Source organism: Euprymna scolopes, chromosome 33, assembly GCF_053919585.1.
Source record: "Euprymna scolopes isolate OS-2025 chromosome 33, ASM5391958v1, whole genome shotgun sequence".
In the NCBI taxonomy this organism is placed as follows: Eukaryota; Metazoa; Mollusca; class Cephalopoda; order Sepiida; family Sepiolidae; genus Euprymna; species Euprymna scolopes.
In genome coordinates, this window is record NC_136514.1 from 76,655,810 (window position 1) to 76,676,846 (window position 21,037).

Genomic DNA, 21,037 nt, shown 5'->3' on the forward strand with positions numbered 1-21,037 from the left:
ATTTTGATATAATTTTATTTTTTGTTTAAATTTCTCACATCACCATGTTATCTATTTGTAAGACTGGAGAAAACACGTTCCCATGTCAGGATGGCCCAGCGGTCTTAGGTTCTAGTCTCAAGGGACTGTGATTCCTTACCTAGAACTGTGAGTGTTCTGGTCCACGGATGTGGGCGTGGGTTCGAATCCCACTCTTGACAACATTTTTACACATTTTGATATAATTTTTTTTTTTGTTTAAATTCTCACATCACCATGTTATCTATTTTTCAGACGGGAGAAAACACGTTCACATGTCAGGATTGCCGAGCGGTCTAAGGCTCCCGACACAAGACACTGTGATTCCTTACTTAGAACTATGAGTGTTCTGGACCACGGATGTGGGCGTGGGTTCGAATCCCACTCCTGACAATATTTTTACAAATTTTGATATAATTTTATTTTTTGTTTAAATTTCTCACATCACCATGTTATCTATTTTTAAGACTGGAGAAAGCACGTTCACATGTCAGGGTTGCCGAGCGGTCTAAGGCGCCAGCTCTAAAGGGACTGTGATTCCTTACCTAGAACTATGAGTGTTCTGGTCCACGGATGTGGGCGTGGGTTCGAATCCCACTCCTGACAACATTGTTACAAATTTTAATATAATTTTATTTTTTGTTTAAATTTCTCACATCACCATGTTATCTATTTTTAAGACTGGAGAAAGCACGTACACATGTCAGGATGGCCGAGCGGTCTAAGGCGCTCGACTAAAGGGACTGTGATTCCTTACCTAGAACTATGAGTGTTCTGGTCCACGGATGTGGGCGTGGGTTCGAATCCCACTCCTGACAACATTTGTACAAATTTTGATATAATTTTATTTTTTGTTTAAATTTCTCACATCACCATGTTATCTATTTTTAAGACTGGAGAAGGCACGTTCAAATGTCAGGATGGCCGAGCGGTCTAAGGCGCCAGACTCAAGGGACTGTGATTCCTTACCTAGAACTATACGTGTTCTGGTCCACGGATGTGGGCGTGGGTTCGAATCCCACTCCTGACAATATTTTTACAAATTTTGATATAATTTTATTTTTTGTTTAAATTTCTCACATCACCATGTTATCTATTTTTAAGACTGGAGACGACTGGTTAACATGTCTGGATTGCCGAGCGGTCTAAGGCTCCCGACACAAGACACTGTGATTCCTTACTTAGAACTATGAGTGTTCTGGACCACGGATGTGGGCGTGGGTTCGAATCCCACTCCTGACAATATTTTTACAAATTTTGATATAATTTTATTTTTTGTTTAAATTTCTCACATCACCATGTTATCTATTTTTAAGACTGGAGAAAGCACGTTCACATGTCAGGCTTGCCGAGCGGTCTAAGGCGCCAGCTCTAAAGGGACTGTGATTCCTTACCTAGAACTATGAGTGTTCTGGTCCACGGATGTGGGCGTGGGTTCGAATCCCACTCCTGACAACATTGTCACAAATTTTAATATAATTTTATTTTTTGTTAAAATTTCTCACATCACCATGTTATCTATTTTTAAGACTGGAGAAAGCACGTACACATGTCAGGATGGCCGAGCGGTCTAAGGCGATCGACTAAAGGGACTGTGATTTCTTTACCTAGAACTATGAGTGTTCTGGTCCACGGATGTGGGCGTGGGTTCGAATCCCACTCCTGACAACACATGTACAAATTTTGATATAATTTTATTTTTTGTTTAAATTTCTCACATCACCATGTTATCTATTTTTAAGACTGGAGAAAACACGTTCACATGTCAGGATGGCCGAGCCGTCTAAGGCGCCAGACTCAAGGGACTGTGATTCCTTACCTAGAACTATGAGTGTTCTGGTCCACGGATGTGGGCGTGGGTTCGAATCCCCCTCCTGACAACATTTTTACAAATTTTGATATAATTTTATTTTTTGTTTAAATTTCTCACATCACCATGTTATCTATTTTTAAGACTGGAGTTGACTGGTTAACATGTCAGGATGGACGAGCGGTCTAAAGCGCCGGACTCAAGGGACTGTGATTCCTTACCTAGAACTATGAGTGTTCTGGTCCACGGATGTGGGCGTGGGTTCGAATCCCACTCCTGACAACATTTTTACAAATTTTGATATAATTTTATTTTTTGTTTAAATTTCTCACATCACCATGTTATCTATTTTTAAGACTGGAGAAAACACGTTAACATGTCAGGATGGACGAGCGGTTTAAGGCGCCAGACTCAGGGGACTGTGATTCCTTAACTAGAACTATGAGTGTTCTTGTCCACGGATGTGGGCGTCGGTTCGAATCCCACTCCTGACAACATTATTACAAATTTTGATAAAATTTTATTGTTTGTTTCAATTTCTCACATCACCATGTTATCTATTTTTCAGACTGGAGAAAGCATGTTCACATGTCAGGATGACCGAGCGGTCTAAGGCGCCAGACTCAAGGGACTGTGATTCCTTACCTAGAACTATGAGTGTTCTGGTCCACGGATGTGGGCGTGGGTCCGGATCTTACTCCTGACAACATTTGTACAAATTTTGATATAATTTTTTTTTCTGTTTAAATTTCTCACATCACCATGTTATCAATTTTTAGACTGGAGAAAACACGTTCACATGTCAGGATTGCCGAGCGGTCTAAGGCTCCAGACTCAAGACTGTGATTCCTTACTTAGAACTAAAAGTGTTCTGGACCACGGATGTGGGCGTAGGTTCGAATCCCACTCCTGACAACATTTTTACAAATTTTGATATAATTTTATTTTTGTTTAAATTTCTCACATCACCATTTTATCTATTTTTAAGACTGGAGAAAGCACGTTCATATGTCAGGGTAACCGAGCCGTCTAAGGTTCCAGACTAAAGGGATTGTGATTCTTTACCTAGAACTATGAGTGTTCTGGTCCACGGATGTGGGCGTGGGTTCGAATCCCACTCCTGACAACATTTTTACAAATTTTGATATAATTTTATTTTTTGTTTAAATTTCTCACATCACCATGTTATCTATTTGTAAGACTGGAGAAAACACGTTCCCATGTCAGGATGGCCCAGCGGTCTAAGGTTCTAGTCTCAAGGGACTGTGATTCCTTACCTAGGACTGTGAGTGTTCTGGTCCACGGATGTGGGCGTGGGTTCGAATCCCACTCTTGACAACATTTTTACAAATTTTGATATAATTTTTTTTTTTGTTTAAATTCTCACATCACCATGTTATCTATTTTTCAGACGGGAGTAAACACGTTCACATGTCAGGATTGCCGAGCGGTCTAAGGCTCCCGACACAAGACACTGTGATTCCTTACTTAGAACTATGAGTGTTCTGGACCACGGATGTGGGCGTGGGTTCGAATCCCACTCCTGACAATATTTTTACAAATTTTGATATAATTGTATTTTTTGTTTAAATTTCTCACATCACCATGTTATCTATTTTTAAGACTGGAGAAAGCACGTTCACATGTCAGGCTTGCCGAGCGGTCCAAGGCGCCAGCTCTAAAGGGACTGTGATTCCTTACCTAGAACTATGAGTGTTCTAGTCCACGGATGTGGGCGTGGGTTCGAATCCCACTCCTGACAATATTTTTACAAATTTTGATATAATTTTATTTTTTGTTTAAATTCTCACATCACCATGTTATCTATTTTTAAGACTGTTGAAAGCACGTACACATGTCAGGATGGCCGAGCGGTCTAAGGCGCTCGACTAAAGAAACTGTGATTCGTTACCTAGAACTATGAGTGTTCTGGTCCACGGATGTGGGCGTGGGTTCGAATCCCACTCCTGACAACATTTGTACAAATTTTGATATAATTTTATTTTTTGTTTAAATTTCTCACATCACCATGTTATCTATTTTTAAGACTGGAGACGACTGGTTAACATGTCAGGATGGACGAGCGGTCTAAGGTGCCAGACTCAAGGGACTGTGATTCCTTACCTAGAACTATGAGTGTTCTGGTCACCGGATGTGGGCGTGGGTTCGAATCCCACTCCTGATAACATTTTTACAAATTTTGATATAATTTTATTTTTTGTTTAAATTTCTCACATCACCATGTTATCTATTTTTAAGACTGGAGAAGGCACGTTCACATGTCAGGATGGCCGAGCGGTCTAAGGCGCCAGACTCAAGGGACTGTGATTCCTTACCTAGAACTATGAGTGTTCTGGTCCACGGATGTGGGCGTGGGTTCGAATCCCACTCCTGGCAACATTTTTACAAATTTTGATATAATTTTATTTTTTGTTTAAATTTCTCACATCACCATGTTATCTATTTTTAAGACTGGAGAAAACACGTTCCCATGTCAGGATGGCCGAGCGGTCTAAGGTTCTTGTCTCAAGGGACTGTGATTCCTTACCTAGAACTGTGAGTGTTCTGGTCCACGGATGTGGGTATGGGTTCGAATCCCATCCTGACAACATTTTTACAAATTTTGATATAATTTTATTTTTTGTTTAAATTTCTCACATCACCATGTTATCTATTTTTCAGACTGGAGAAAACACGTTCACAATTCAGGATTGCCGAGCGGTCTAAGGCTCCCGACTCAAGACACTGTAATTCCTTACTTAGAACTAAAAGTGTTCTGGACCACGGATGTGGGCGTGGGTTCGAATCCCACTCCTGACGACATTTTTACAAATTTTGATATAATTTTATTTTTTGTTTAAATTTCTCACATCACTAGGTTATCTATTTTTAAGACTGGAGAAGGCACGTTCACATGTCAGGATGGACTAGCGGTCTAAGGCCCCAGACTAAAGGGACTGTGATTCCTTACATAGAACTATGAGTGTTCTGGTCCACGGATGTGGGCGTGGGTTCGAATCCCACTCCTGACAATATTTTTACAAATTTTGATATAATTTTATTTTTTGTTTAAATTTCTCACATCACCATGTTATCTATTTTTAAGACTGGAGACGACTGGTTAACATGTCCGGATGGACGAGCGGTCTAAGGCGCCAGACTCCAGGGGCTGTGATTCCTTACCTAGAACTATGAGTGTTCTGGTCCACGGATGTGGGCGTGGGTTCGAATCCCACTCCTGACAACATTTTTACAAATTTTGATAAAATTTTATTGTTTGTTTAAATTTCTCACATCACCATGTTATCTATTTTTCAGACTGGAGAAAGCACGTTCGCATGTCAGGATGGCCGACCGGTCCAAGGCGCCAGACTCAAGGGACTGTGATTCCTTACCTAGAACTATGAGTGTTCTGGTCCACGGATGTGGGGTGGGTTCGAACCCACACCTGACAACATTTTTAAAAAATTTGATATAATTTTATTTTTTGTTTGAATTTCTCACATCACCATTTTATCTATTTTTAAGACTGGAGAAAACACGTTCACATGTAAGGATGGCCGAGCGGTCTAAGGCGCCAGACTCAAGGGACTGTGATTCCTTACCTAGAACTATGAGTGTTCTGGTCCACGGATGTGGGCGTGGGTTCGAATCCCACTCCTGACAACATTTTTACAAATTTTGATATAATTTTATTTTTTGTTTAAATTTCTCACATCACCATGTTATCTATTTTTAAGACTGGAGAAAAAACGTAAACATGTCAGGATGGACGAACGGTCTAAGGCGCCAGACTCAAGGGACTGTGATTCCTTACCTTGAACTATGAGTGTTCTTGTCCACGGATGTGGGCGTGGGTTCGAATCCCACTCCTGACAACATTATTACAAATTTTGATATAATTTTATTTTTTGTTTAAATTTCTCACATCACCATGTTATCTATTTTTAAGACTGGAGAAAACACGTTCACATGTCAGGAGACGAGCGGTCTAAGGCGCCAGACTCAAGGGACTGTGATTCCTTACCTAGAACTATGAGTGTTCTTGTCCACGGATGTGGGCGTGGGTTCGAATCCCACTCCTGACAACATTTTTACAAATTTTGATATAATTTTATTTTTTGTTTAAATTTCTCACATCACCATGTTATCTATTTTTAAGACTGGAGAAAACACGTTAACATGTCAGGATGGACGAGCGGTCTAAGGCGCCAGACTCAGGGGACTGTGATTCCTTACCTAGAACTATGAGTGTTCTTGTCCACGGATGTGGGCGTGGGTTCGAATCCCACTCCTGACAACATTATTACAAATTTTGATAAAATTTTATTTTTTGTTTCAATTTCTCACATCACCATGTTATCTATTTTTCAGACTGGAGAAAGCACGTTCACATGTCAGGATGGCCGAGCGGTCCAAGGCGCCAGACTAAAGGGACTGTGATTCCTTGCCTAGAACTATGAGTGTTCTGGTCCACGAATGTGGGCGTGGGTTCGAATCCCACTCCTGACAACATTTTTACAAATTTTGATATAATTTTATTTTTTGTTTAAATTTCTCACATCACCATGTTATCTATTTTTAAGACTGGAGAAAGCACGTTCACATGTCAGGATGGCCGAGCGGTCTAAGGCGCCAGACTCAAGGGACTGTGATTCCTTACCTAGAACTATGAGTGTTCTGGTCCACGGATGTGGGCGTGGGTTCGAATCCCACTCCTGACAACATTTTTACACATTTTGATATAATTTTTTTTTTTGTTTAAATTTCTCACATCACCATGTTATCTATTTTTAAGACTGGAGAAAGCACGTTCACATGTCAGGATGGCCGAGCGGTCTAAGGCGCCAGACTCAAGGGACTGTGATTCCTTACCTAGAACTATGAGTGTTCTGGTCCACGGATGTGGGCGTGGGTTCGAATCCCACTCCTGACTAAATTTTTAAAAAATTTGATATAATTTTATTTTTGTTTAAATTTCTCACATCACCATATTATCTATTTTTAAGACTGGAGAAAGCACGTTCACATGTCAGGATGGCCGAGCGGTCTAAGGCGCCAGACTCAAGGGACTGTGATTCCTTACCTAGAACTATGAGTGTTCTGGTCCACGGATGTGGGCGTGGGTTCGAATCCCACTCCTGACAACATTATTACAAATTTTGATATAATTTTATTTTTTGGTTGAATTTCTCACATCACCATGTTATCTATTTTTAAGACTGGAGAAAATACGTTCACATGTCAGGGTGGCCGAGCGGTTTAAGGCGCCAGACTCAAGGGACTGTGATTCCTTACCTAGAACTATGAGTGTTCTGGTCCACGGATATGGGCGTGGGTTCGAATCCCACTCCTGACAACATTATTACAAATTTTGATATAATTTTATTTTTTGTTTAAATTTCTCACATCACCATGTTATCTATTTTTAAGACTGCGGGAAACACGGGCACAGGTCAGGATGGCCGAGCGGTCTAAGGCGCCAGACTGTAGGGACTGTGATTCCTTACCTAGAACTATGAGTGTTCTGGTCCACGGATGTGGGCGTGGGTTCGAATCCCACTCCTGACAACATTTTTACAAATTTTGATATAATTTTATTTTTGTTTAAATTTCTCACATCACCATGTTATATATTTTTAAGACTGGGGGAAACACGGTCACAGGTCAGGATGGCCGAGCGGTCTAAGGCGCCAGACTCAAGGGACTGTGATTCCTTACCTAGAACTATGAGAGTTCTGGTCCACGGATGTGGGCGTGGGTTCGAATCCCACTCCTGACAACATTTTTACAAATTTTGATATAATGTTATTTTTTGTTTAAATTTCTCACATCACCATGTTATCTATTTTTAAGACTGGAGAAAGTACGTTCACATGTCAGGATGGCCGAGCGGTCTAAGGCGCCAGACTCAAGGGACTGTGATTCCTTACCTAGAACTATGAGTGTTTTGGTCCACGGATGTGGGCGTGGGTTCGAATCCTACTCCTGACAACATTTTTACAAATTTTGATATAATTTTATTTTTTGTTTAAATTTCTCACATCACCATGTTATCTATTTTTAAGACTGGAGAAAGCACGTTCACATGTCAGGATTGCCGAGCGGTCTAAGGCGCCAGACTCAAAGGACTGTGATTCCTTACCTAGAACTATGAGTGTTCTGGTCCACGGATGTGGGCGTGGGTTCGAATCCCACTCCTGACAACATTTTTAATAATTTTGATATAATTTTATTTTTTGTTTAAATTTCTCACATCACCATGTTATCTATTTTTAAGACTGGAGAAAACACGTTCACATGTCAGGATGGCCGAGCGGTCTAAGGCGCCAGACTAAACGGACTGTGATTCCTTACCTAGAACTAATAGAGTTCTGGTCCGCGGATGTGGGCGTGGGTTCGAATCCCACTCCTGACAACATTTTTACAAATTTTGGTATAATTTTATTTTTGTTTAAATTTCTCACATCACCATGTTATGTATTTTTAAGACTGGAGAAAGCACGTTCACATGTCAGGATGGCCGAGCGGTCTAAGGCGCCAGACTGAAGGGACTGTGATTCCTTACCTAGAACTATGAGTGTTCTGGTCCACGGATGTGGGCGTGGGTTCGAATCCCACTCCTGACAACATTTTTACAAATTTTAATATAATTTTATTTTTTGTTTAAATTTCTCACATCACCATGTTATCTATTTTTAAGACTGGAGAAAACACGTTCACATGTCAGGATGGCCGAGCGGTCTAAGGCGCCAGACTCAAGGGACTGTGATTCCTTACCTAGAACTATGAGTGTTCTGGTCCACGGATGTGGGCGTGGGTTCGAATCCCACTCCTGACAACAGTTTTACAAATTTTGATATAATTTTATTTTTTGTTTAAATTTCTCACATCACCATGTTATCTATTTTTAAGACTGGAGAAAACACGTTCACATGTCAGGATGGCCGAGCGGTCTAAGGCGCCAGACTCAAGGGACTGTGATTCCTTACCTAGAACTATGAGAGTTCTGGTCCACAGATATGGGCGTGGGTTCGAATCCCACTCCTGACAACATTATAACAAATTTTGATATAATTTTATTTTTGTTTGAATTTCTCACATCACCATGTTATCTATTTTTAAGACTGGAGAAAGCACGTTCACATGTCAGGATGGCCGAGCGGTCTAAGGTGCCAGACTCAAGGGACTGTGATTCTTTACCTAGAACTATGAGTGTTCTGGTTCACGGATGTGGGCGTGGGTTCGAATCCCACTCCTGACAACATTTTTATAAATTTTGATATAATTTTATTTTTTGTTTAAATTTCTCACATCACCATGTTATCAATTTTTAAGACTGGAGAAAACACGTTCACATGTCAGGATGGCCGAGCGGTCTAAGGCGCCAGACTCAAGGGACTGTGATTCCTTACCTAGAAGTATGAGTGTTCTGGTCCACGGATGTGGGCGTGGGTTCGAATCCCACTCCTGACAACATTTTAACAAATTTTGATATAATTTTATTTTTTGTTTAAATTTCTCACATCACCATGTTATCTATTTTTAAGACTGGATAAAGCACGTTCACATGTCAGGATGGCCGAGTGGTCTAAGGCGCCAGACTCAAGGGACTGTGATTCCTTACCTAGAACTATGAGAGTTCTGGTCCACGGATGTGGGCGTGGGTTCGAATCTTACTCCTGACAACATTTTTACAAATTTTGATATAATTTTATTTTTTGTTAAAATTTCTCACATCACCATGTTATCTATTTTTAAGACTGGATAAAGCACGTTCACATGTCAGGATGACCGAGTGGTCTAAGGCGCCAGACTCAAGGGACTGTGATTCCTTACCTAGAACTATGAGAGTTCTGGTCCACGGATGTGGGCGTGGGTTCGAATCTTACTCCTGACAACATTTTGATATAATTTTATTTTTTGTTAAAATTTCTCACATCACCATGTTATGTATTTTTAAGACTAGAGAAAGCACGTTCACATGTCAGGATGGCCGAGCGGTCTAAGGCGCCAGACTAAAGGGACTGTGATTCCTTACCTAGAACTATGAGTGTTCTGGTCCACGGATGTGGGCGTGGGTTCGAATCCCACTCCTGACAACATTTTTAAAAATTTTGATATAATTTTATTTTTTGTTTAAATTTCTCACATCACCATGTTATCTATTTTTAAGACTGGAGAAAACACGTTCACATGTCAGTATGGCCGAGCGGTCTAAGGCGCCAGACTCAAGGGACTGTGATTCCTTACCTAGAACTACGAGTGTACTGGTCCACGGATGTGGGCGTGGGTTCGAATCCCACTCCTGACAACATTTTTACAAATGTTGATATAATTTTATTTTTTGTTTAAATTTCTCACATCACCATGTTATCTATTTTTAAGACTGGAGAAAACACGTTCACATGTCAGGATGGCCGAGCGGTCTAAGGCGCCAGACTAAAGGGACTGTGATTCCTTACCTAGCACTAATAGAGTTCTGGTCCGCGGATGTGGGCGTGGGTTCGAATCCCACTCCTGACAACATTTTTACAAATTTTGATATAATTTTATTTTTGTTTAAATTTCTCACATCACCATGTTATGTATTTTTAAGACTGGAGAAAGCACGTTCACATGTCAGGATGGCCGAGCGGTCTAAGGCGCCAGACTGAAGGGACTGTGATTCCTTACCTAGAACTATGAGTGTTCTGGTCCACGGATGTGGGCGTGGGTTCGAATCCCACTCCTGACAACATTTTTACAAATTTTAATATAATTTTATTTTTTGTTTAAATTTCTCACATCACCATGTTATCTATTTTTAAGACTGGAGAAAACACGTTCACATGTCAGGATGGCCGAGCGGTCTAAGGCGCCAGACTCAAGGGACTGTGATTCCTTACCTAGAACTATGAGTGTTCTGGTCCACGGATGTGGGCGTGGGTTCGAATCCCACTCCTGACAACAGTTTTACAAATTTTGATATAATTTTATTTTTTGTTTAAATTTCTCACATCACCATGTTATCTATTTTTAAGACTGGAGAAAACACGTTCACATGTCAGGATGGCCGAGCGGTCTAAGGCGCCAGACTCAAGGGACTGTGATTCCTTACCTAGAACTATGAGAGTTCTGGTCCACAGATGTGGGCGTGGGTTCGAATCCCACTCCTGACAACATTATAACTAATTTTGATATAATTTTATTTTTGTTTGAATTTCTCACATCACCATGTTGTCTATTTTTAAGACTGGAGAAAGCACGTTCACATGTCAGGATGGCCGAGCGGTCTAAGGCGCCAGACTCAAGGGACTGTGATTCTTTACCTAGAACTATGAGTGTTCTGGTTCACGGATGTGGGCGTGGGTTCGAATCCCACTCCTGACAACATTTTTATAAATTTTAATATAATTTTATTTTTTGTTTAAATTTCTCACATCACCATGTTATCTATTTTTAAGACTGGAGAAAACACGTTCACATGTCAGGATGGCCGAGCGGTCTAAAGCGCCAGACTCAAGGGACTGTGATTCCTTACCTAGAACTATGAGTGTTCTGGTCACCGGATGTGGGCGTGGGTTCGAATCCCACTCCTGACAACATTTTAACAAATTTTGATATAATTTTATTTTTTGTTTAAATTTCTCACATCACCATGTTATCTATTTTTAAGACTGGATAAAGCACGTTCACATGTCAGGATGGCCGAGTGGTCTAAGGCGCCAGACTCAAGGGACTGTGATTCCTTACCTAGAATTATGAGAGTTCTGGTCCACGGATGTGGGCGTGGGTTCGAATCTTACTCCTGACAACATTTTTACAAATTTTGATATAATTTTATTTTTTGTTAAAATTTCTCACATCACCATGTTATCTATTTTTAAGACTGGAGAAAGCACGTTTACATGTCAGGATGGCTTAGCGGTCTAAGGCGCCAGACTCAAGGGACTGTGATTCCTTACCTAGAACTATGAGTGTTCTGGTCCACGGATGTGGGCGTGGGTTTGAATCCCACTCCTGACAACAATATAACAAATTTTGATATAATTTTTTTTTTGTTTAAATTTCTCACATCACCATGTTATGTATTTTTAAGACTAGAGAAAGCACGTTCACATGTCAGGATGGCCGAGCGGTCTAAGGCGCCAGACTCAAGGGACTGTGATTCCTTACCTAGAACTATGAGTGTTCTGGTCCACGGATGTGGGCGTGGGTTCGAATCCCACTCCTGACAACATTTTTACAAATTTTGATATAATTTTATTTTTTGTTTAAATTTCTCACATCACCATGTTATCTATTTTTAAGACTGGAGAAAACACGTTCACATGTCAGGATGGCCGAGCGGTCCAAGGCGCCAGACTAAAGGGACTGTGATTCCTTACCTAGAACTATGAGTGTACTGGTCCACGGATGTGGGCGTGGGTTCGAATCCCACTCCTGACAACATTTTTACAAATGTTGATATAATTTTATTTTTTGTTTAAATTTCTCACATCACCATGTTATCTAGTTTTAAGACTGAAGAAAGCACGTTCACATGTCAGGATGGCCGAGCGGTCTAAGGCGCCAGACTCAAGGGACTGTGATTCCTTACCTAGAACTCTGAGAGTTCTGGTCCACGGATGTGGGCGTGGGTTCGAATCCCACTCCTGACAACATTTTTACAAATTTTGATATAATTTTATTTTTTGTTTAAATTTCGCACATCACCATGTTATCTATTTTTAAGACTGGAGAAAGCACGTTAACATGTCAGGATTGCCGAGCGGTCTAAGGCGCCAGACTCAAGGGACTGTGATTCCTTACCTAGAACTATGAGTGTTCTGGTCCACGGATGTGGGCGTGGGTTCGAATCCCACTCCTGACAACATTTTTACAAATTTTGATATAATTTTATTTTTGTTTAAATTTCTCACATCACCATGTTATGTATTTTTAATACTGGAGAAAGCACGTTCACATGTCAGGATGGCCGAGCGGTCTAAGGCGCCAGACTGAAGGGACTGTGATTCCTTACCTAGAACTATGAGTGTTCTGGTCCACGGATGTGGGCGTGGGTTCGAATCCCACTCCTGACAACATTTTTACAAATTTTAATATAATTTTATTTTTTGTTTAAATTTCTCACATCACCATGTTATCTATTTTTAAGACTGGAGAAAACACGTTCACATGTCAGGATGGCCGAGCGGTCTAAGGCGCCAGACTCAAGGGACTGTGATTCCTTACCTAGAACTATGAGTGTTCTGGTCCACGGATGTGGGCGTGGGTTCGAATCCCACTCCTGACAACATTTTTACAAATTTTGATATAATTTTATTTTTTGTTAAAATTTCTCACATCACCATGTTATCTATTTTTAAGACTGGAGAAAACACGTTCACATGTCAGGATGGCCGAGCGGTCTAAGGCGCCAGACTCAAGGGACTGTAATTCCTTACCTAGAACTATGAGAGTTCTGGTCCACAGATGTGGGCGTGGGTTCGAATCCCACTCCTGACAACATTATAACAAATTTTGATATAATTTTATTTTTGTTTGAATTTCTCACATCACCATGTTGTCTATTTTTAAGACTGGAGAAAGCACGTTTACATGTCAGGATGGCCGAGCGGTCTAAGGCGCCGGACTCAAGGGACTGTGATTCCTTACCTAGAACTATGAGTGTTCTGGTCCACGGATGTGGGCGTGGGTTCGAATCCCACTCCTGACAACAATTTTATAAATTTTAATATAATTTTATTTTTTGTTTAAATTTCTCACATCACCATGTTATCTAGTTTTAAGACTGGAGAAAACACGTTCACATGTCAGGATGGCCGAGCGGTCTAAGGCGCCAGACTCAAGGGACTGTGATTCCTTACCTAGAAGTATGAGTGTTCTGGTCCACGGATGTGGGCGTGGGTTCGAATCCCACTCCTGACAACATTTTAACAAATTTTGATATAATTTTATTTTTTGTTTAAATTTCTCACATCACCATGTTATCTATTTTTAAGACTGGATAAAGCACGTTCACATGTCAGGATGGCCGAGTGGTCTAAGGCGCCAGACTCAAGGGACTGTGATTCCTTACCTAGAACTATGAGAGTTCTGGTCCACGGATGTGGGCGTGGGTTCGAATCCCACTCCTGACAACATCTTTACAAATTTGGATATAATTTTATTTTTTGTTTAAATTTCTCACATCACCATGTTATCTATTTTTAAGACTGGAGAAAACACGTCCACATGTCAGGATGGCCGAGCGGTCTAAGGCGCCAGACTCAAGGGACTGTGATTCCTTACCTAGAACTATGAGAGTTCTGGTCCACGGATGTGGGCGTGGGTTCGAATCCCACTCCTGACATCATTTTTAAAAAGTTTGATATAATTTTATTTTTTGTTTAAATTTCTCACATCACCATGTTATCTATTTTTAAGACTGGAGAAAACACGTTCACATGTCAGGATGGCCGAGCTGTTTAATGCGCCAGACTACAGGGACTGTGATTCCTTACCTAGAACTATGAGTGTTTTGGTCCACGGATGTGTGCGTGGGTTCGAATCCCACTCCTGACAGCATTTTTACAAATTTTGATATAATTTTATTTTTTTTAAATTTCTCACATCACCATGTTATCTATTTTTAAGACTGGAGAAAGCACGTTCACATGTCAGGATGGCTTAGCGGTCTAAGGCGCCAGACTCAAGGGACTGTGATTCCTTACCTAGAACTATGAGTGTTCTGGTCCACGGATGTGGGCGTGGGTTCGAATCCCACTCCTGACAACATTATAACACATTTTGATATAATTTTATTTTTGTTTAAATTTCTCACATCACCTTGTTATGTATTTTTAAGACTAGAGAAAGCACGTTCATATGTCAGGATGGCCGAGCGGTCTAAGGCGCCGGACTCAAGGGACTTTGATTCCTTACCTAGAACTATGAGTGTTCTGGTCCACGGATGTGGGCGTGGGTTCGAATCCCACTCCTGACAACATTTTTACAAATTTTAATATAATTTTATTTTTTGTTTAAATTTCTCACATCACCATGGTATCTATTTTTAAGACTGGAGAAAACACGTTCACATGTCAGGATGGCCGAGCGGTCTAAGGCGCCAGACTCAAGGGACTGTGATTCCTTACCTAGAACTATGAGTGTACTGGTCCACGGATGTGGGCGTGGGTTCGAATCCTACTCCTGACAACATTTTTACAAATGTTGATATAATTTTATTTTTTGTTTAAATTTCTCACATCACCATGTTATCTATTTTTAACACTGAAGAAAGCACGTTCACATGTCAGGATGGCCGAGAGGTCTAAGGCGCCAGACTCAAGGGACTGTGATTCCTTACCAAGAACTATAGGAGTTCTGGTCCACGGATGTGGGCGTGGGTTCGAACCCCACTCCTGACAACATTTTTACAAATTTTGATATAATTTTTTTTTTTGTTTAAATTTCTCACATCACCATGTTATCTATTTTTAAGACTGGAGAAAACACGTTCACATGTCAGGATGGCCGAGCGGTCTAAGGCGCCAGACTCAAGGGACTGTGATTCCTTACCTAGAACTATGAGTGTACTGGTCCACGGATGTGGGCGTGGGTTCGAATCCCACTCCTGACAACATTTTTACAAATGTTGATACAATTTTATTTTTTGTTTAAATTTCTCACATCACCATGTTATCTATTTTTAAGACTGGAGATAACACGTTAACATGTCAGGATGGCCGAGCGGTCTAAGGCGCCAGACTCAAGGGACTGTGATTCCTTACCTAGAACTATGAGTGTTCTGGTCCACGGATGTGGGCGTGGGTTCGAATCCCACTCCTGACAACATTTTTACAAATTTTGATATAATTTTATTTTTTGTTTTAATTTCTCACATCACCATGTTATCTATTTTTAAGACTGGAGAAAACACGTTAACATGTCAGGATGGCCGAGCGGTCTAAGGCGCCAGACTCAAGGGACTGTGATTCCTTATCTAAAACTATTAGTGTTCTGGTCCACGGATGTGGGCGTGGGTTCGAATCCCACTCCTGACAACATTTTGACAAATTTTGATATAATTTTATTTTTTGTTTAAATTTCTCACATCACCATGTTATCTATTTTTAAGACTGGATAAAGCACGTTCACATGTCAGGATGGCCGAGTGGTCTAAGGCGCCAGACTCAAGGGACTGTGATTCCTTACCTAGAACTATGAGAGTTCTGGTCCACGGATGTGGGCGTGGGTTCGAATCCCACTCCTGACAACATTTTTACAAATTTTGATATAATTTTATTTTTTGTTTAAATTTCTCACATCACCATGTTATCTATTTTTAAGACTGGAGAAAACACGTCCACATGTCAGGATGGCCGAGCGGTCTAAGGCGCCAGACTCAAGGGACTGTGATTCCTTACCTAGAACTATGAGAGTTCTGGTCCACGGATGTGGGCGTGGGTTCGAATCCCACTCCTGACAACATTTTTACAAAGTTTGATATAATTTTATTTTTTGTTTAAATTTCTCACATCACCATGTTATCTATTTTTAAGACTGGAGAAAACACGTTCACATGTCAGGATGGCCGAGCTGTTTAATGCGCCAGACTACAGGGACTGTGATTCCTTACCTAGAACTATGAGTGTTTTGGTCCACGGATGTGTGCGTGGGTTCGAATCCCACTCCTGACAGCATTTTTACAAATTTTGATATAATTTTATTTTTTGTTTAAATTTCTCACATCACCATGTTATCTATTTTTAAGACTGGAGAAAGCACGTTCACATGTCAGGATGGCTTAGCGGTCTAAGGCGCCAGACTCAAGGGACTGTGATTCCTTACCTAGAACTATGAGTGTTCTGGTCCACGGATGTGGGCGTGGGTTCGAATCCCACTCCTGACAACATTATAACACATTTTGATATAATTTTATTTTTGTTTAAATTTCTCACATCACCTTGTTATGTATTTTTAAGACTAGAGAAAGCACGTTCACATGTCAGGATGGCCGAGCGGTCTAAGGCGCCAGACTCAAGGGACTTTGATTCCTTACCTAGAACTATGAGTGTTCTGGTCCACGGATGTGGGCGTGGGTTCGAATCCCACTCCTGACAAAATTTTTACAAATTTTAATATAATTTTATTTTTTGTTTAAATTTCTCACATCACCATGGTATCTATTTTTAAGACTGGAGAAAACACGTTCACATGTCAGGATGGCCGAGCGGTCTAAGGCGCCAGACTCAAGGGACTGTGATTCCTTACCTAGAACTATGAGTGTACTGGTCCACGGATGTGGGCGTGGGTTCGAATCCCACTCCTGACAACATTTTTACAAATGTTGATATAATTTTATTTTTTGTTTAAATTTCTCACATCACCATGTTATCTATTTTTAACACTGAAGAAAGCACGTTCACATGTCAGGAATGCCGAGAGGTCTAAGGCGCCAGACTCAAGGGACTGTGATTCCTTACCAAGAACTATAGGAGTTCTGGTCCACGGATGTGGGCGTGGGTTCGAATCCCACTCCTGACAACATTTTTACAAATTTTGATATAATTTTTTTTTTTGTTTAAATTTCTCACATCACCATGTTATCTATTTTTAAGACTGGAGAAAACACGTTCACATGTCAGGATGGCCGAGCGGTCTAAGGCGCCAGACTCAAGGGACTGTGATTCCTTACCTAGAACTATGAGTGTTCTGGTCCACGGATGTGGGCGTGGGTTCGAATCCCACTCCTGACAACATTTTTACAATTTTAATATAATTTTTTTTTTTGTTTAAATTTCTCACATCACCATGTTATCTATTTTTAAGACTGGAGAAAACACGTTCACATGTCAGGATGGCCGAGCGGTCTAAGGCGCCAGACTCAAGGGACTGTGATTCCTTACCTAGAACTATGAGTGTACTGGTCCACGGATGTGGGCGTGGGTTCGAATCCCACTCCTGACAACATTTTTACAAATGTTGATACAATTTTATTTTTTGTTTAAATTTCTCACATCACCATGTTATCTATTTTTAAGACTGGAGATAACACGTTAACATGTCAGGATGGCCGAGCGGTCTAAGGCGCCAGACTCAAGGGACTGTGATTCCTTACCTAGAACTATGAGTGTTCTGGTCCACGGATGTGGGCGTGGGTTCGAATCCCACTCCTGACAACATTTTTACAAATTTTGATATAATTTTATTTTTTGTTTTAATTTCTCACATCACCATGTTATCTATTTTTAAGACTGGAGAAAACACGTTCACATGTCAGGATGGCCGAGCGGTCTAAGGCGCCAGACTCAAGGGACTGTGATTCCTTACCTAGAACTATGAGTGTTCTGGTCCACGGATGTGGGCGTGGGTTCGAATCCCACTCCTGACAACATTTTTACAAATTTTGATATAATTTTATTTTTTGTTTAAATTTTTCACATCACCATGTTATCTAGTTTTAAGACTGGGGGAAACACGGTCAGAGGTCAGGATGGCCGAGCGGTCTAAGGCGCCGGACTCAAGGGACTGTGATTCCTTACCTAGAACTATGAGTGTTCTGGTCCACGGATGTGGGCGTGGGTTCGAATCCCACTCCTGACAACATTTTTACAAATTTTGATATAATTTTATTTTTTGTTTAAATTTCTCACATCACCATGTTATCTAGTTTTAAGACTGGAGAAAACACGTTTACATGTCAGGATGGCCGAGCGGTCTTAGCCGCTAGACTCAAGGGACTGCGATTCCTTACCTAGAACTATTAGTGTTCTGGTCCACGGATGTGGGCGTGTGTTCGAATCCCACTCCTGACAACATTTTTACAAATTTTGATATAATTTTATTTTTTGTTTAAATTTCTCACATCACCATGTAATCTATTTTTAAGACTGGGGGAAACACGGTCACAGGTCAGGATGGCCGAGGTGTCTTAGGCGCAAGACTCAAGGGACTGTGATTCCTTACCTAGAACTATGAGTGTTCTGGTCCACGGATGTGGGCGTGGGTTCGAATCCCACTCCTGACAACATTTTTACAAATTTTGATATAATTTTATTTTTTGTTTAAATTTCTCACATCACCATGTTATCTAGTTTTAAGACTGGAGAAAACACGTTCACATGTCAGGATGACCCAGCGGTCTTAGCCGCTAGACTCAAGGGACTGTGATTTCTTACCTGGAACTATGAGTGTTCTGGTCCACGGACGTGGGCGTGGGTTCGAATCCCACTCCTGACAACATTTTTACAAATTTTGATATAATTTTATTTTTTGTTTAAATTTCTCACATCACCATGTTATCTATTTTTAAGACTGTGGGAAACACGGTCACAGGTAAGGATGGCGTAGCGGTCTAAGGCGCCAGACTCAAGGGACTGTGATTCCTTACCTAGAACTATGAGTGTTCTGGTCCACGGATGTGGGCGTGGGTTCGAATCCCACTCCTGACAACATTTTTACAAATTTTGATATAATTTTATTTTTTGTTTAAATTTCTCACATCACCATGTTATTGATTCTTAAGACTGGGGGAAACACGGTGACAGGTCAGGATGGCCGAGCGGTCTAAGGCGCCAGACTCAAGGGACTGTGATTCCTTACCTAGAACTATGAGTGTTCTGGTCCACGGATGTGGGCGTGGGTTCGAATCCCACTCCTGACAACATTTTTACAAATTTTGATATAATTTTATTTTTTGTTTAAATTTCTCACGTCACCATGTTATCTATTTTTGAGACTGGGGGAAACACGGTCACAGGTCAGGAGGGCCGAGCGGTCTAAGGCGCCAGACTCAAGGGACTGTGATTCCTTACCTAGAACTATGAGTGTTCTGGTCCACGGATGTGGGCGTGGGTTCGAATCCCACTCCTGACAACATTATTACAAATTTTGATATAATTTTATTTTTTGTTTAAATTTCTCACATCACCATGTTATCTATTTTTAAGACTGGAGAAAACACGTTCACATGTCAGGATGGCCGAGCGGTCCAAGGCGCCAGACTCAAGGGCTGTGATTCCTTACCTAGAACTATGAGTGTTCTGGTCCACGGATGTGGGCGTGGGTTCGAATCCCACTCCTGACAACATTTTTACAAATTTTGATATAATTTTATTTTTTGTTTAAATTTCTCACATCACCATGTTATCTAGTTTAAAGACTGGAGAAAACACGTTCACATGTCAGGATGGCCGAGCGGTCTAAGGCGCCAGTCTCAAGAGACTGTGATTCCTTACCTAGAACTATGAGTGTTCTGGTCCACGGATTTGGGCGTGGGTTCGAATCCCACTCCTGACAACATTTTTACAAATTTTGATATAATCTTATTTTTTGTTTAAATTTCTCACATCACCATGTTATCTATTTTTAAGACTGGGGGAAACACGGTCACAGGTCAGGATGGCCGAGCGGTCTAAGGCGCCAGACTCAAGGGACTGTGATTCCTTACCTAGAACTATGAGTGTTCTGGTCCACGGATGTGGGCGTGGGTTCGAATCCCACTCCTGACAACATTTTTACAAATTTTGATATAATTTTATTTTTTGTTTAAATTTCTCACATCACCATGTTATCTATTTTTAAGACTGGAAAAACACGTTAACATGTCAGGATGGCCGAGCGGTCTAAGGCGCCAGACTCAAGGGACTGTGATTCCTTACCTAGAACTATGAGTGTTCTGGTCCACGGATGTGGGCGTGGGTTCGAATCCCACTCCTGACAACATTTTTACAAATTTTGATATAATTTTATTTTTTGTTTAAATTTCTCACATCACCATGTTATCTATTTTTAAGACTAGAGAAAGCACGTTCACATGTCAGGATGGCAGAGCGGTCTAAGGCGCCAGACTCAAGGGACTGTGATTCCTTACCTAGAACTATGAGTGTTCTGGTCCACGGATGTGGGCGTGGGTTCGAATCCCACTCCTGACAACATTTTTACAAATTTTGATATAATTTTATTTTTTGTTTAAATTTCTCACATCACCATGTTATCTATTTTTAAGACTGGAAAAAACACGTTCACATGTCAGGATGGCCGAGCGGTCTAAGGCGCCAGACTCAAGGGACTGTGATTCCTTACCTAGAACTATGAGTGTTCTGGTCCACGGATGTGGGCGTGGGTTCGAATCCCACTCCTGACAACATTTTTACAAATTTTGATATAATTTTATTTTTTGTTTAAATTTCTCACATCACCATGTTATCTAGTTTTAAGACTGGAAAAAACACGTTCACA

The 21,037-nt window shown here is 40.9% G+C and overlaps 65 non-coding genes across 65 annotated transcripts; all 65 read left to right on the forward strand.

Moving 5' to 3' along the window:
- The first annotated feature begins 720 nt into the window (after positions 1-720).
- Trnaf-aaa (transfer RNA phenylalanine (anticodon AAA)) lies at positions 721-836 on the forward strand. The gene is made up of 2 exons: positions 721-758; positions 791-836. It is a non-coding gene; the product is annotated as a tRNA-Phe (tRNA).
- Positions 837-932: 96 nt separating this feature from the next.
- Positions 933-1,048, forward strand: Trnal-caa (transfer RNA leucine (anticodon CAA)). Its single transcript has 2 exons — positions 933-970; positions 1,003-1,048. It is a non-coding gene; the product is annotated as a tRNA-Leu (tRNA).
- A 2,637-nt stretch (positions 1,049-3,685) lies between these two features.
- On the forward strand, positions 3,686-3,801 carry Trnaf-aaa (transfer RNA phenylalanine (anticodon AAA)). Its single transcript has 2 exons — positions 3,686-3,723; positions 3,756-3,801. It is a non-coding gene; the product is annotated as a tRNA-Phe (tRNA).
- Positions 3,802-4,109: 308 nt separating this feature from the next.
- Positions 4,110-4,225, forward strand: Trnal-caa (transfer RNA leucine (anticodon CAA)). Its single transcript has 2 exons — positions 4,110-4,147; positions 4,180-4,225. It is a non-coding gene; the product is annotated as a tRNA-Leu (tRNA).
- A 1,153-nt stretch (positions 4,226-5,378) lies between these two features.
- Positions 5,379-5,494, forward strand: Trnal-caa (transfer RNA leucine (anticodon CAA)). The gene is made up of 2 exons: positions 5,379-5,416; positions 5,449-5,494. It is a non-coding gene; the product is annotated as a tRNA-Leu (tRNA).
- A 730-nt stretch (positions 5,495-6,224) lies between these two features.
- Trnaf-aaa (transfer RNA phenylalanine (anticodon AAA)) lies at positions 6,225-6,340 on the forward strand. Its single transcript has 2 exons — positions 6,225-6,262; positions 6,295-6,340. It is a non-coding gene; the product is annotated as a tRNA-Phe (tRNA).
- A 96-nt stretch (positions 6,341-6,436) lies between these two features.
- On the forward strand, positions 6,437-6,552 carry Trnal-caa (transfer RNA leucine (anticodon CAA)). The gene is made up of 2 exons: positions 6,437-6,474; positions 6,507-6,552. It is a non-coding gene; the product is annotated as a tRNA-Leu (tRNA).
- A 96-nt stretch (positions 6,553-6,648) lies between these two features.
- Positions 6,649-6,764, forward strand: Trnal-caa (transfer RNA leucine (anticodon CAA)). The gene is made up of 2 exons: positions 6,649-6,686; positions 6,719-6,764. It is a non-coding gene; the product is annotated as a tRNA-Leu (tRNA).
- Positions 6,765-6,859: 95 nt separating this feature from the next.
- On the forward strand, positions 6,860-6,975 carry Trnal-caa (transfer RNA leucine (anticodon CAA)). Its single transcript has 2 exons — positions 6,860-6,897; positions 6,930-6,975. It is a non-coding gene; the product is annotated as a tRNA-Leu (tRNA).
- A 96-nt stretch (positions 6,976-7,071) lies between these two features.
- Trnal-caa (transfer RNA leucine (anticodon CAA)) lies at positions 7,072-7,187 on the forward strand. Its single transcript has 2 exons — positions 7,072-7,109; positions 7,142-7,187. It is a non-coding gene; the product is annotated as a tRNA-Leu (tRNA).
- Positions 7,188-7,283: 96 nt separating this feature from the next.
- Positions 7,284-7,399, forward strand: Trnay-gua (transfer RNA tyrosine (anticodon GUA)). Its single transcript has 2 exons — positions 7,284-7,321; positions 7,354-7,399. It is a non-coding gene; the product is annotated as a tRNA-Tyr (tRNA).
- Positions 7,400-7,494: 95 nt separating this feature from the next.
- On the forward strand, positions 7,495-7,610 carry Trnal-caa (transfer RNA leucine (anticodon CAA)). Its single transcript has 2 exons — positions 7,495-7,532; positions 7,565-7,610. It is a non-coding gene; the product is annotated as a tRNA-Leu (tRNA).
- Positions 7,611-7,706: 96 nt separating this feature from the next.
- Positions 7,707-7,822, forward strand: Trnal-caa (transfer RNA leucine (anticodon CAA)). Its single transcript has 2 exons — positions 7,707-7,744; positions 7,777-7,822. It is a non-coding gene; the product is annotated as a tRNA-Leu (tRNA).
- Positions 7,823-7,918: 96 nt separating this feature from the next.
- On the forward strand, positions 7,919-8,034 carry Trnal-caa (transfer RNA leucine (anticodon CAA)). The gene is made up of 2 exons: positions 7,919-7,956; positions 7,989-8,034. It is a non-coding gene; the product is annotated as a tRNA-Leu (tRNA).
- A 96-nt stretch (positions 8,035-8,130) lies between these two features.
- Trnaf-aaa (transfer RNA phenylalanine (anticodon AAA)) lies at positions 8,131-8,246 on the forward strand. The gene is made up of 2 exons: positions 8,131-8,168; positions 8,201-8,246. It is a non-coding gene; the product is annotated as a tRNA-Phe (tRNA).
- A 95-nt stretch (positions 8,247-8,341) lies between these two features.
- Trnaf-gaa (transfer RNA phenylalanine (anticodon GAA)) lies at positions 8,342-8,457 on the forward strand. The gene is made up of 2 exons: positions 8,342-8,379; positions 8,412-8,457. It is a non-coding gene; the product is annotated as a tRNA-Phe (tRNA).
- Positions 8,458-8,553: 96 nt separating this feature from the next.
- Trnal-caa (transfer RNA leucine (anticodon CAA)) lies at positions 8,554-8,669 on the forward strand. The gene is made up of 2 exons: positions 8,554-8,591; positions 8,624-8,669. It is a non-coding gene; the product is annotated as a tRNA-Leu (tRNA).
- A 96-nt stretch (positions 8,670-8,765) lies between these two features.
- Trnal-caa (transfer RNA leucine (anticodon CAA)) lies at positions 8,766-8,881 on the forward strand. Its single transcript has 2 exons — positions 8,766-8,803; positions 8,836-8,881. It is a non-coding gene; the product is annotated as a tRNA-Leu (tRNA).
- Positions 8,882-8,976: 95 nt separating this feature from the next.
- Positions 8,977-9,092, forward strand: Trnal-caa (transfer RNA leucine (anticodon CAA)). Its single transcript has 2 exons — positions 8,977-9,014; positions 9,047-9,092. It is a non-coding gene; the product is annotated as a tRNA-Leu (tRNA).
- Positions 9,093-9,188: 96 nt separating this feature from the next.
- Positions 9,189-9,304, forward strand: Trnal-caa (transfer RNA leucine (anticodon CAA)). The gene is made up of 2 exons: positions 9,189-9,226; positions 9,259-9,304. It is a non-coding gene; the product is annotated as a tRNA-Leu (tRNA).
- Positions 9,305-9,400: 96 nt separating this feature from the next.
- Positions 9,401-9,516, forward strand: Trnal-caa (transfer RNA leucine (anticodon CAA)). Its single transcript has 2 exons — positions 9,401-9,438; positions 9,471-9,516. It is a non-coding gene; the product is annotated as a tRNA-Leu (tRNA).
- Positions 9,517-9,814: 298 nt separating this feature from the next.
- Trnaf-aaa (transfer RNA phenylalanine (anticodon AAA)) lies at positions 9,815-9,930 on the forward strand. Its single transcript has 2 exons — positions 9,815-9,852; positions 9,885-9,930. It is a non-coding gene; the product is annotated as a tRNA-Phe (tRNA).
- Positions 9,931-10,238: 308 nt separating this feature from the next.
- Positions 10,239-10,354, forward strand: Trnaf-aaa (transfer RNA phenylalanine (anticodon AAA)). Its single transcript has 2 exons — positions 10,239-10,276; positions 10,309-10,354. It is a non-coding gene; the product is annotated as a tRNA-Phe (tRNA).
- A 95-nt stretch (positions 10,355-10,449) lies between these two features.
- Trnaf-gaa (transfer RNA phenylalanine (anticodon GAA)) lies at positions 10,450-10,565 on the forward strand. The gene is made up of 2 exons: positions 10,450-10,487; positions 10,520-10,565. It is a non-coding gene; the product is annotated as a tRNA-Phe (tRNA).
- Positions 10,566-10,661: 96 nt separating this feature from the next.
- Trnal-caa (transfer RNA leucine (anticodon CAA)) lies at positions 10,662-10,777 on the forward strand. Its single transcript has 2 exons — positions 10,662-10,699; positions 10,732-10,777. It is a non-coding gene; the product is annotated as a tRNA-Leu (tRNA).
- Positions 10,778-10,873: 96 nt separating this feature from the next.
- Trnal-caa (transfer RNA leucine (anticodon CAA)) lies at positions 10,874-10,989 on the forward strand. The gene is made up of 2 exons: positions 10,874-10,911; positions 10,944-10,989. It is a non-coding gene; the product is annotated as a tRNA-Leu (tRNA).
- A 95-nt stretch (positions 10,990-11,084) lies between these two features.
- Positions 11,085-11,200, forward strand: Trnal-caa (transfer RNA leucine (anticodon CAA)). The gene is made up of 2 exons: positions 11,085-11,122; positions 11,155-11,200. It is a non-coding gene; the product is annotated as a tRNA-Leu (tRNA).
- A 96-nt stretch (positions 11,201-11,296) lies between these two features.
- Positions 11,297-11,412, forward strand: Trnal-caa (transfer RNA leucine (anticodon CAA)). Its single transcript has 2 exons — positions 11,297-11,334; positions 11,367-11,412. It is a non-coding gene; the product is annotated as a tRNA-Leu (tRNA).
- Positions 11,413-11,508: 96 nt separating this feature from the next.
- Trnal-caa (transfer RNA leucine (anticodon CAA)) lies at positions 11,509-11,624 on the forward strand. The gene is made up of 2 exons: positions 11,509-11,546; positions 11,579-11,624. It is a non-coding gene; the product is annotated as a tRNA-Leu (tRNA).
- A 96-nt stretch (positions 11,625-11,720) lies between these two features.
- On the forward strand, positions 11,721-11,836 carry Trnal-caa (transfer RNA leucine (anticodon CAA)). Its single transcript has 2 exons — positions 11,721-11,758; positions 11,791-11,836. It is a non-coding gene; the product is annotated as a tRNA-Leu (tRNA).
- A 95-nt stretch (positions 11,837-11,931) lies between these two features.
- Trnal-caa (transfer RNA leucine (anticodon CAA)) lies at positions 11,932-12,047 on the forward strand. Its single transcript has 2 exons — positions 11,932-11,969; positions 12,002-12,047. It is a non-coding gene; the product is annotated as a tRNA-Leu (tRNA).
- A 96-nt stretch (positions 12,048-12,143) lies between these two features.
- Trnaf-aaa (transfer RNA phenylalanine (anticodon AAA)) lies at positions 12,144-12,259 on the forward strand. The gene is made up of 2 exons: positions 12,144-12,181; positions 12,214-12,259. It is a non-coding gene; the product is annotated as a tRNA-Phe (tRNA).
- Positions 12,260-12,355: 96 nt separating this feature from the next.
- Trnal-caa (transfer RNA leucine (anticodon CAA)) lies at positions 12,356-12,471 on the forward strand. The gene is made up of 2 exons: positions 12,356-12,393; positions 12,426-12,471. It is a non-coding gene; the product is annotated as a tRNA-Leu (tRNA).
- A 96-nt stretch (positions 12,472-12,567) lies between these two features.
- On the forward strand, positions 12,568-12,683 carry Trnal-caa (transfer RNA leucine (anticodon CAA)). Its single transcript has 2 exons — positions 12,568-12,605; positions 12,638-12,683. It is a non-coding gene; the product is annotated as a tRNA-Leu (tRNA).
- A 95-nt stretch (positions 12,684-12,778) lies between these two features.
- Positions 12,779-12,894, forward strand: Trnaf-gaa (transfer RNA phenylalanine (anticodon GAA)). Its single transcript has 2 exons — positions 12,779-12,816; positions 12,849-12,894. It is a non-coding gene; the product is annotated as a tRNA-Phe (tRNA).
- Positions 12,895-12,990: 96 nt separating this feature from the next.
- On the forward strand, positions 12,991-13,106 carry Trnal-caa (transfer RNA leucine (anticodon CAA)). Its single transcript has 2 exons — positions 12,991-13,028; positions 13,061-13,106. It is a non-coding gene; the product is annotated as a tRNA-Leu (tRNA).
- A 96-nt stretch (positions 13,107-13,202) lies between these two features.
- Positions 13,203-13,318, forward strand: Trnal-caa (transfer RNA leucine (anticodon CAA)). The gene is made up of 2 exons: positions 13,203-13,240; positions 13,273-13,318. It is a non-coding gene; the product is annotated as a tRNA-Leu (tRNA).
- A 95-nt stretch (positions 13,319-13,413) lies between these two features.
- Positions 13,414-13,529, forward strand: Trnal-caa (transfer RNA leucine (anticodon CAA)). The gene is made up of 2 exons: positions 13,414-13,451; positions 13,484-13,529. It is a non-coding gene; the product is annotated as a tRNA-Leu (tRNA).
- A 96-nt stretch (positions 13,530-13,625) lies between these two features.
- Positions 13,626-13,741, forward strand: Trnal-caa (transfer RNA leucine (anticodon CAA)). The gene is made up of 2 exons: positions 13,626-13,663; positions 13,696-13,741. It is a non-coding gene; the product is annotated as a tRNA-Leu (tRNA).
- Positions 13,742-13,837: 96 nt separating this feature from the next.
- Positions 13,838-13,953, forward strand: Trnal-caa (transfer RNA leucine (anticodon CAA)). The gene is made up of 2 exons: positions 13,838-13,875; positions 13,908-13,953. It is a non-coding gene; the product is annotated as a tRNA-Leu (tRNA).
- Positions 13,954-14,049: 96 nt separating this feature from the next.
- On the forward strand, positions 14,050-14,165 carry Trnal-caa (transfer RNA leucine (anticodon CAA)). Its single transcript has 2 exons — positions 14,050-14,087; positions 14,120-14,165. It is a non-coding gene; the product is annotated as a tRNA-Leu (tRNA).
- A 306-nt stretch (positions 14,166-14,471) lies between these two features.
- Positions 14,472-14,587, forward strand: Trnal-caa (transfer RNA leucine (anticodon CAA)). The gene is made up of 2 exons: positions 14,472-14,509; positions 14,542-14,587. It is a non-coding gene; the product is annotated as a tRNA-Leu (tRNA).
- Positions 14,588-14,682: 95 nt separating this feature from the next.
- Trnal-caa (transfer RNA leucine (anticodon CAA)) lies at positions 14,683-14,798 on the forward strand. The gene is made up of 2 exons: positions 14,683-14,720; positions 14,753-14,798. It is a non-coding gene; the product is annotated as a tRNA-Leu (tRNA).
- Positions 14,799-15,106: 308 nt separating this feature from the next.
- Positions 15,107-15,222, forward strand: Trnal-caa (transfer RNA leucine (anticodon CAA)). Its single transcript has 2 exons — positions 15,107-15,144; positions 15,177-15,222. It is a non-coding gene; the product is annotated as a tRNA-Leu (tRNA).
- Positions 15,223-15,318: 96 nt separating this feature from the next.
- Positions 15,319-15,434, forward strand: Trnal-caa (transfer RNA leucine (anticodon CAA)). Its single transcript has 2 exons — positions 15,319-15,356; positions 15,389-15,434. It is a non-coding gene; the product is annotated as a tRNA-Leu (tRNA).
- A 96-nt stretch (positions 15,435-15,530) lies between these two features.
- Positions 15,531-15,646, forward strand: Trnal-caa (transfer RNA leucine (anticodon CAA)). Its single transcript has 2 exons — positions 15,531-15,568; positions 15,601-15,646. It is a non-coding gene; the product is annotated as a tRNA-Leu (tRNA).
- Positions 15,647-15,742: 96 nt separating this feature from the next.
- Trnal-caa (transfer RNA leucine (anticodon CAA)) lies at positions 15,743-15,858 on the forward strand. The gene is made up of 2 exons: positions 15,743-15,780; positions 15,813-15,858. It is a non-coding gene; the product is annotated as a tRNA-Leu (tRNA).
- A 96-nt stretch (positions 15,859-15,954) lies between these two features.
- Trnal-caa (transfer RNA leucine (anticodon CAA)) lies at positions 15,955-16,070 on the forward strand. The gene is made up of 2 exons: positions 15,955-15,992; positions 16,025-16,070. It is a non-coding gene; the product is annotated as a tRNA-Leu (tRNA).
- Positions 16,071-16,166: 96 nt separating this feature from the next.
- Positions 16,167-16,282, forward strand: Trnal-caa (transfer RNA leucine (anticodon CAA)). Its single transcript has 2 exons — positions 16,167-16,204; positions 16,237-16,282. It is a non-coding gene; the product is annotated as a tRNA-Leu (tRNA).
- A 308-nt stretch (positions 16,283-16,590) lies between these two features.
- On the forward strand, positions 16,591-16,706 carry Trnal-caa (transfer RNA leucine (anticodon CAA)). The gene is made up of 2 exons: positions 16,591-16,628; positions 16,661-16,706. It is a non-coding gene; the product is annotated as a tRNA-Leu (tRNA).
- A 95-nt stretch (positions 16,707-16,801) lies between these two features.
- Positions 16,802-16,917, forward strand: Trnal-caa (transfer RNA leucine (anticodon CAA)). The gene is made up of 2 exons: positions 16,802-16,839; positions 16,872-16,917. It is a non-coding gene; the product is annotated as a tRNA-Leu (tRNA).
- A 96-nt stretch (positions 16,918-17,013) lies between these two features.
- Trnal-caa (transfer RNA leucine (anticodon CAA)) lies at positions 17,014-17,129 on the forward strand. Its single transcript has 2 exons — positions 17,014-17,051; positions 17,084-17,129. It is a non-coding gene; the product is annotated as a tRNA-Leu (tRNA).
- A 308-nt stretch (positions 17,130-17,437) lies between these two features.
- Positions 17,438-17,553, forward strand: Trnal-caa (transfer RNA leucine (anticodon CAA)). The gene is made up of 2 exons: positions 17,438-17,475; positions 17,508-17,553. It is a non-coding gene; the product is annotated as a tRNA-Leu (tRNA).
- A 95-nt stretch (positions 17,554-17,648) lies between these two features.
- Positions 17,649-17,764, forward strand: Trnal-caa (transfer RNA leucine (anticodon CAA)). Its single transcript has 2 exons — positions 17,649-17,686; positions 17,719-17,764. It is a non-coding gene; the product is annotated as a tRNA-Leu (tRNA).
- Positions 17,765-17,860: 96 nt separating this feature from the next.
- Trnal-caa (transfer RNA leucine (anticodon CAA)) lies at positions 17,861-17,976 on the forward strand. Its single transcript has 2 exons — positions 17,861-17,898; positions 17,931-17,976. It is a non-coding gene; the product is annotated as a tRNA-Leu (tRNA).
- Positions 17,977-18,072: 96 nt separating this feature from the next.
- Trnal-caa (transfer RNA leucine (anticodon CAA)) lies at positions 18,073-18,188 on the forward strand. The gene is made up of 2 exons: positions 18,073-18,110; positions 18,143-18,188. It is a non-coding gene; the product is annotated as a tRNA-Leu (tRNA).
- Positions 18,189-18,284: 96 nt separating this feature from the next.
- On the forward strand, positions 18,285-18,400 carry Trnal-caa (transfer RNA leucine (anticodon CAA)). The gene is made up of 2 exons: positions 18,285-18,322; positions 18,355-18,400. It is a non-coding gene; the product is annotated as a tRNA-Leu (tRNA).
- Positions 18,401-19,344: 944 nt separating this feature from the next.
- Trnal-caa (transfer RNA leucine (anticodon CAA)) lies at positions 19,345-19,460 on the forward strand. The gene is made up of 2 exons: positions 19,345-19,382; positions 19,415-19,460. It is a non-coding gene; the product is annotated as a tRNA-Leu (tRNA).
- Positions 19,461-19,556: 96 nt separating this feature from the next.
- On the forward strand, positions 19,557-19,672 carry Trnal-caa (transfer RNA leucine (anticodon CAA)). The gene is made up of 2 exons: positions 19,557-19,594; positions 19,627-19,672. It is a non-coding gene; the product is annotated as a tRNA-Leu (tRNA).
- A 96-nt stretch (positions 19,673-19,768) lies between these two features.
- Trnal-caa (transfer RNA leucine (anticodon CAA)) lies at positions 19,769-19,883 on the forward strand. Its single transcript has 2 exons — positions 19,769-19,806; positions 19,838-19,883. It is a non-coding gene; the product is annotated as a tRNA-Leu (tRNA).
- Positions 19,884-19,979: 96 nt separating this feature from the next.
- On the forward strand, positions 19,980-20,095 carry Trnal-caa (transfer RNA leucine (anticodon CAA)). The gene is made up of 2 exons: positions 19,980-20,017; positions 20,050-20,095. It is a non-coding gene; the product is annotated as a tRNA-Leu (tRNA).
- A 96-nt stretch (positions 20,096-20,191) lies between these two features.
- On the forward strand, positions 20,192-20,307 carry Trnal-caa (transfer RNA leucine (anticodon CAA)). The gene is made up of 2 exons: positions 20,192-20,229; positions 20,262-20,307. It is a non-coding gene; the product is annotated as a tRNA-Leu (tRNA).
- A 95-nt stretch (positions 20,308-20,402) lies between these two features.
- On the forward strand, positions 20,403-20,518 carry Trnal-caa (transfer RNA leucine (anticodon CAA)). Its single transcript has 2 exons — positions 20,403-20,440; positions 20,473-20,518. It is a non-coding gene; the product is annotated as a tRNA-Leu (tRNA).
- Positions 20,519-20,614: 96 nt separating this feature from the next.
- Positions 20,615-20,730, forward strand: Trnal-caa (transfer RNA leucine (anticodon CAA)). Its single transcript has 2 exons — positions 20,615-20,652; positions 20,685-20,730. It is a non-coding gene; the product is annotated as a tRNA-Leu (tRNA).
- A 96-nt stretch (positions 20,731-20,826) lies between these two features.
- Positions 20,827-20,942, forward strand: Trnal-caa (transfer RNA leucine (anticodon CAA)). The gene is made up of 2 exons: positions 20,827-20,864; positions 20,897-20,942. It is a non-coding gene; the product is annotated as a tRNA-Leu (tRNA).
- Positions 20,943-21,037: the final 95 nt, after the last annotated feature.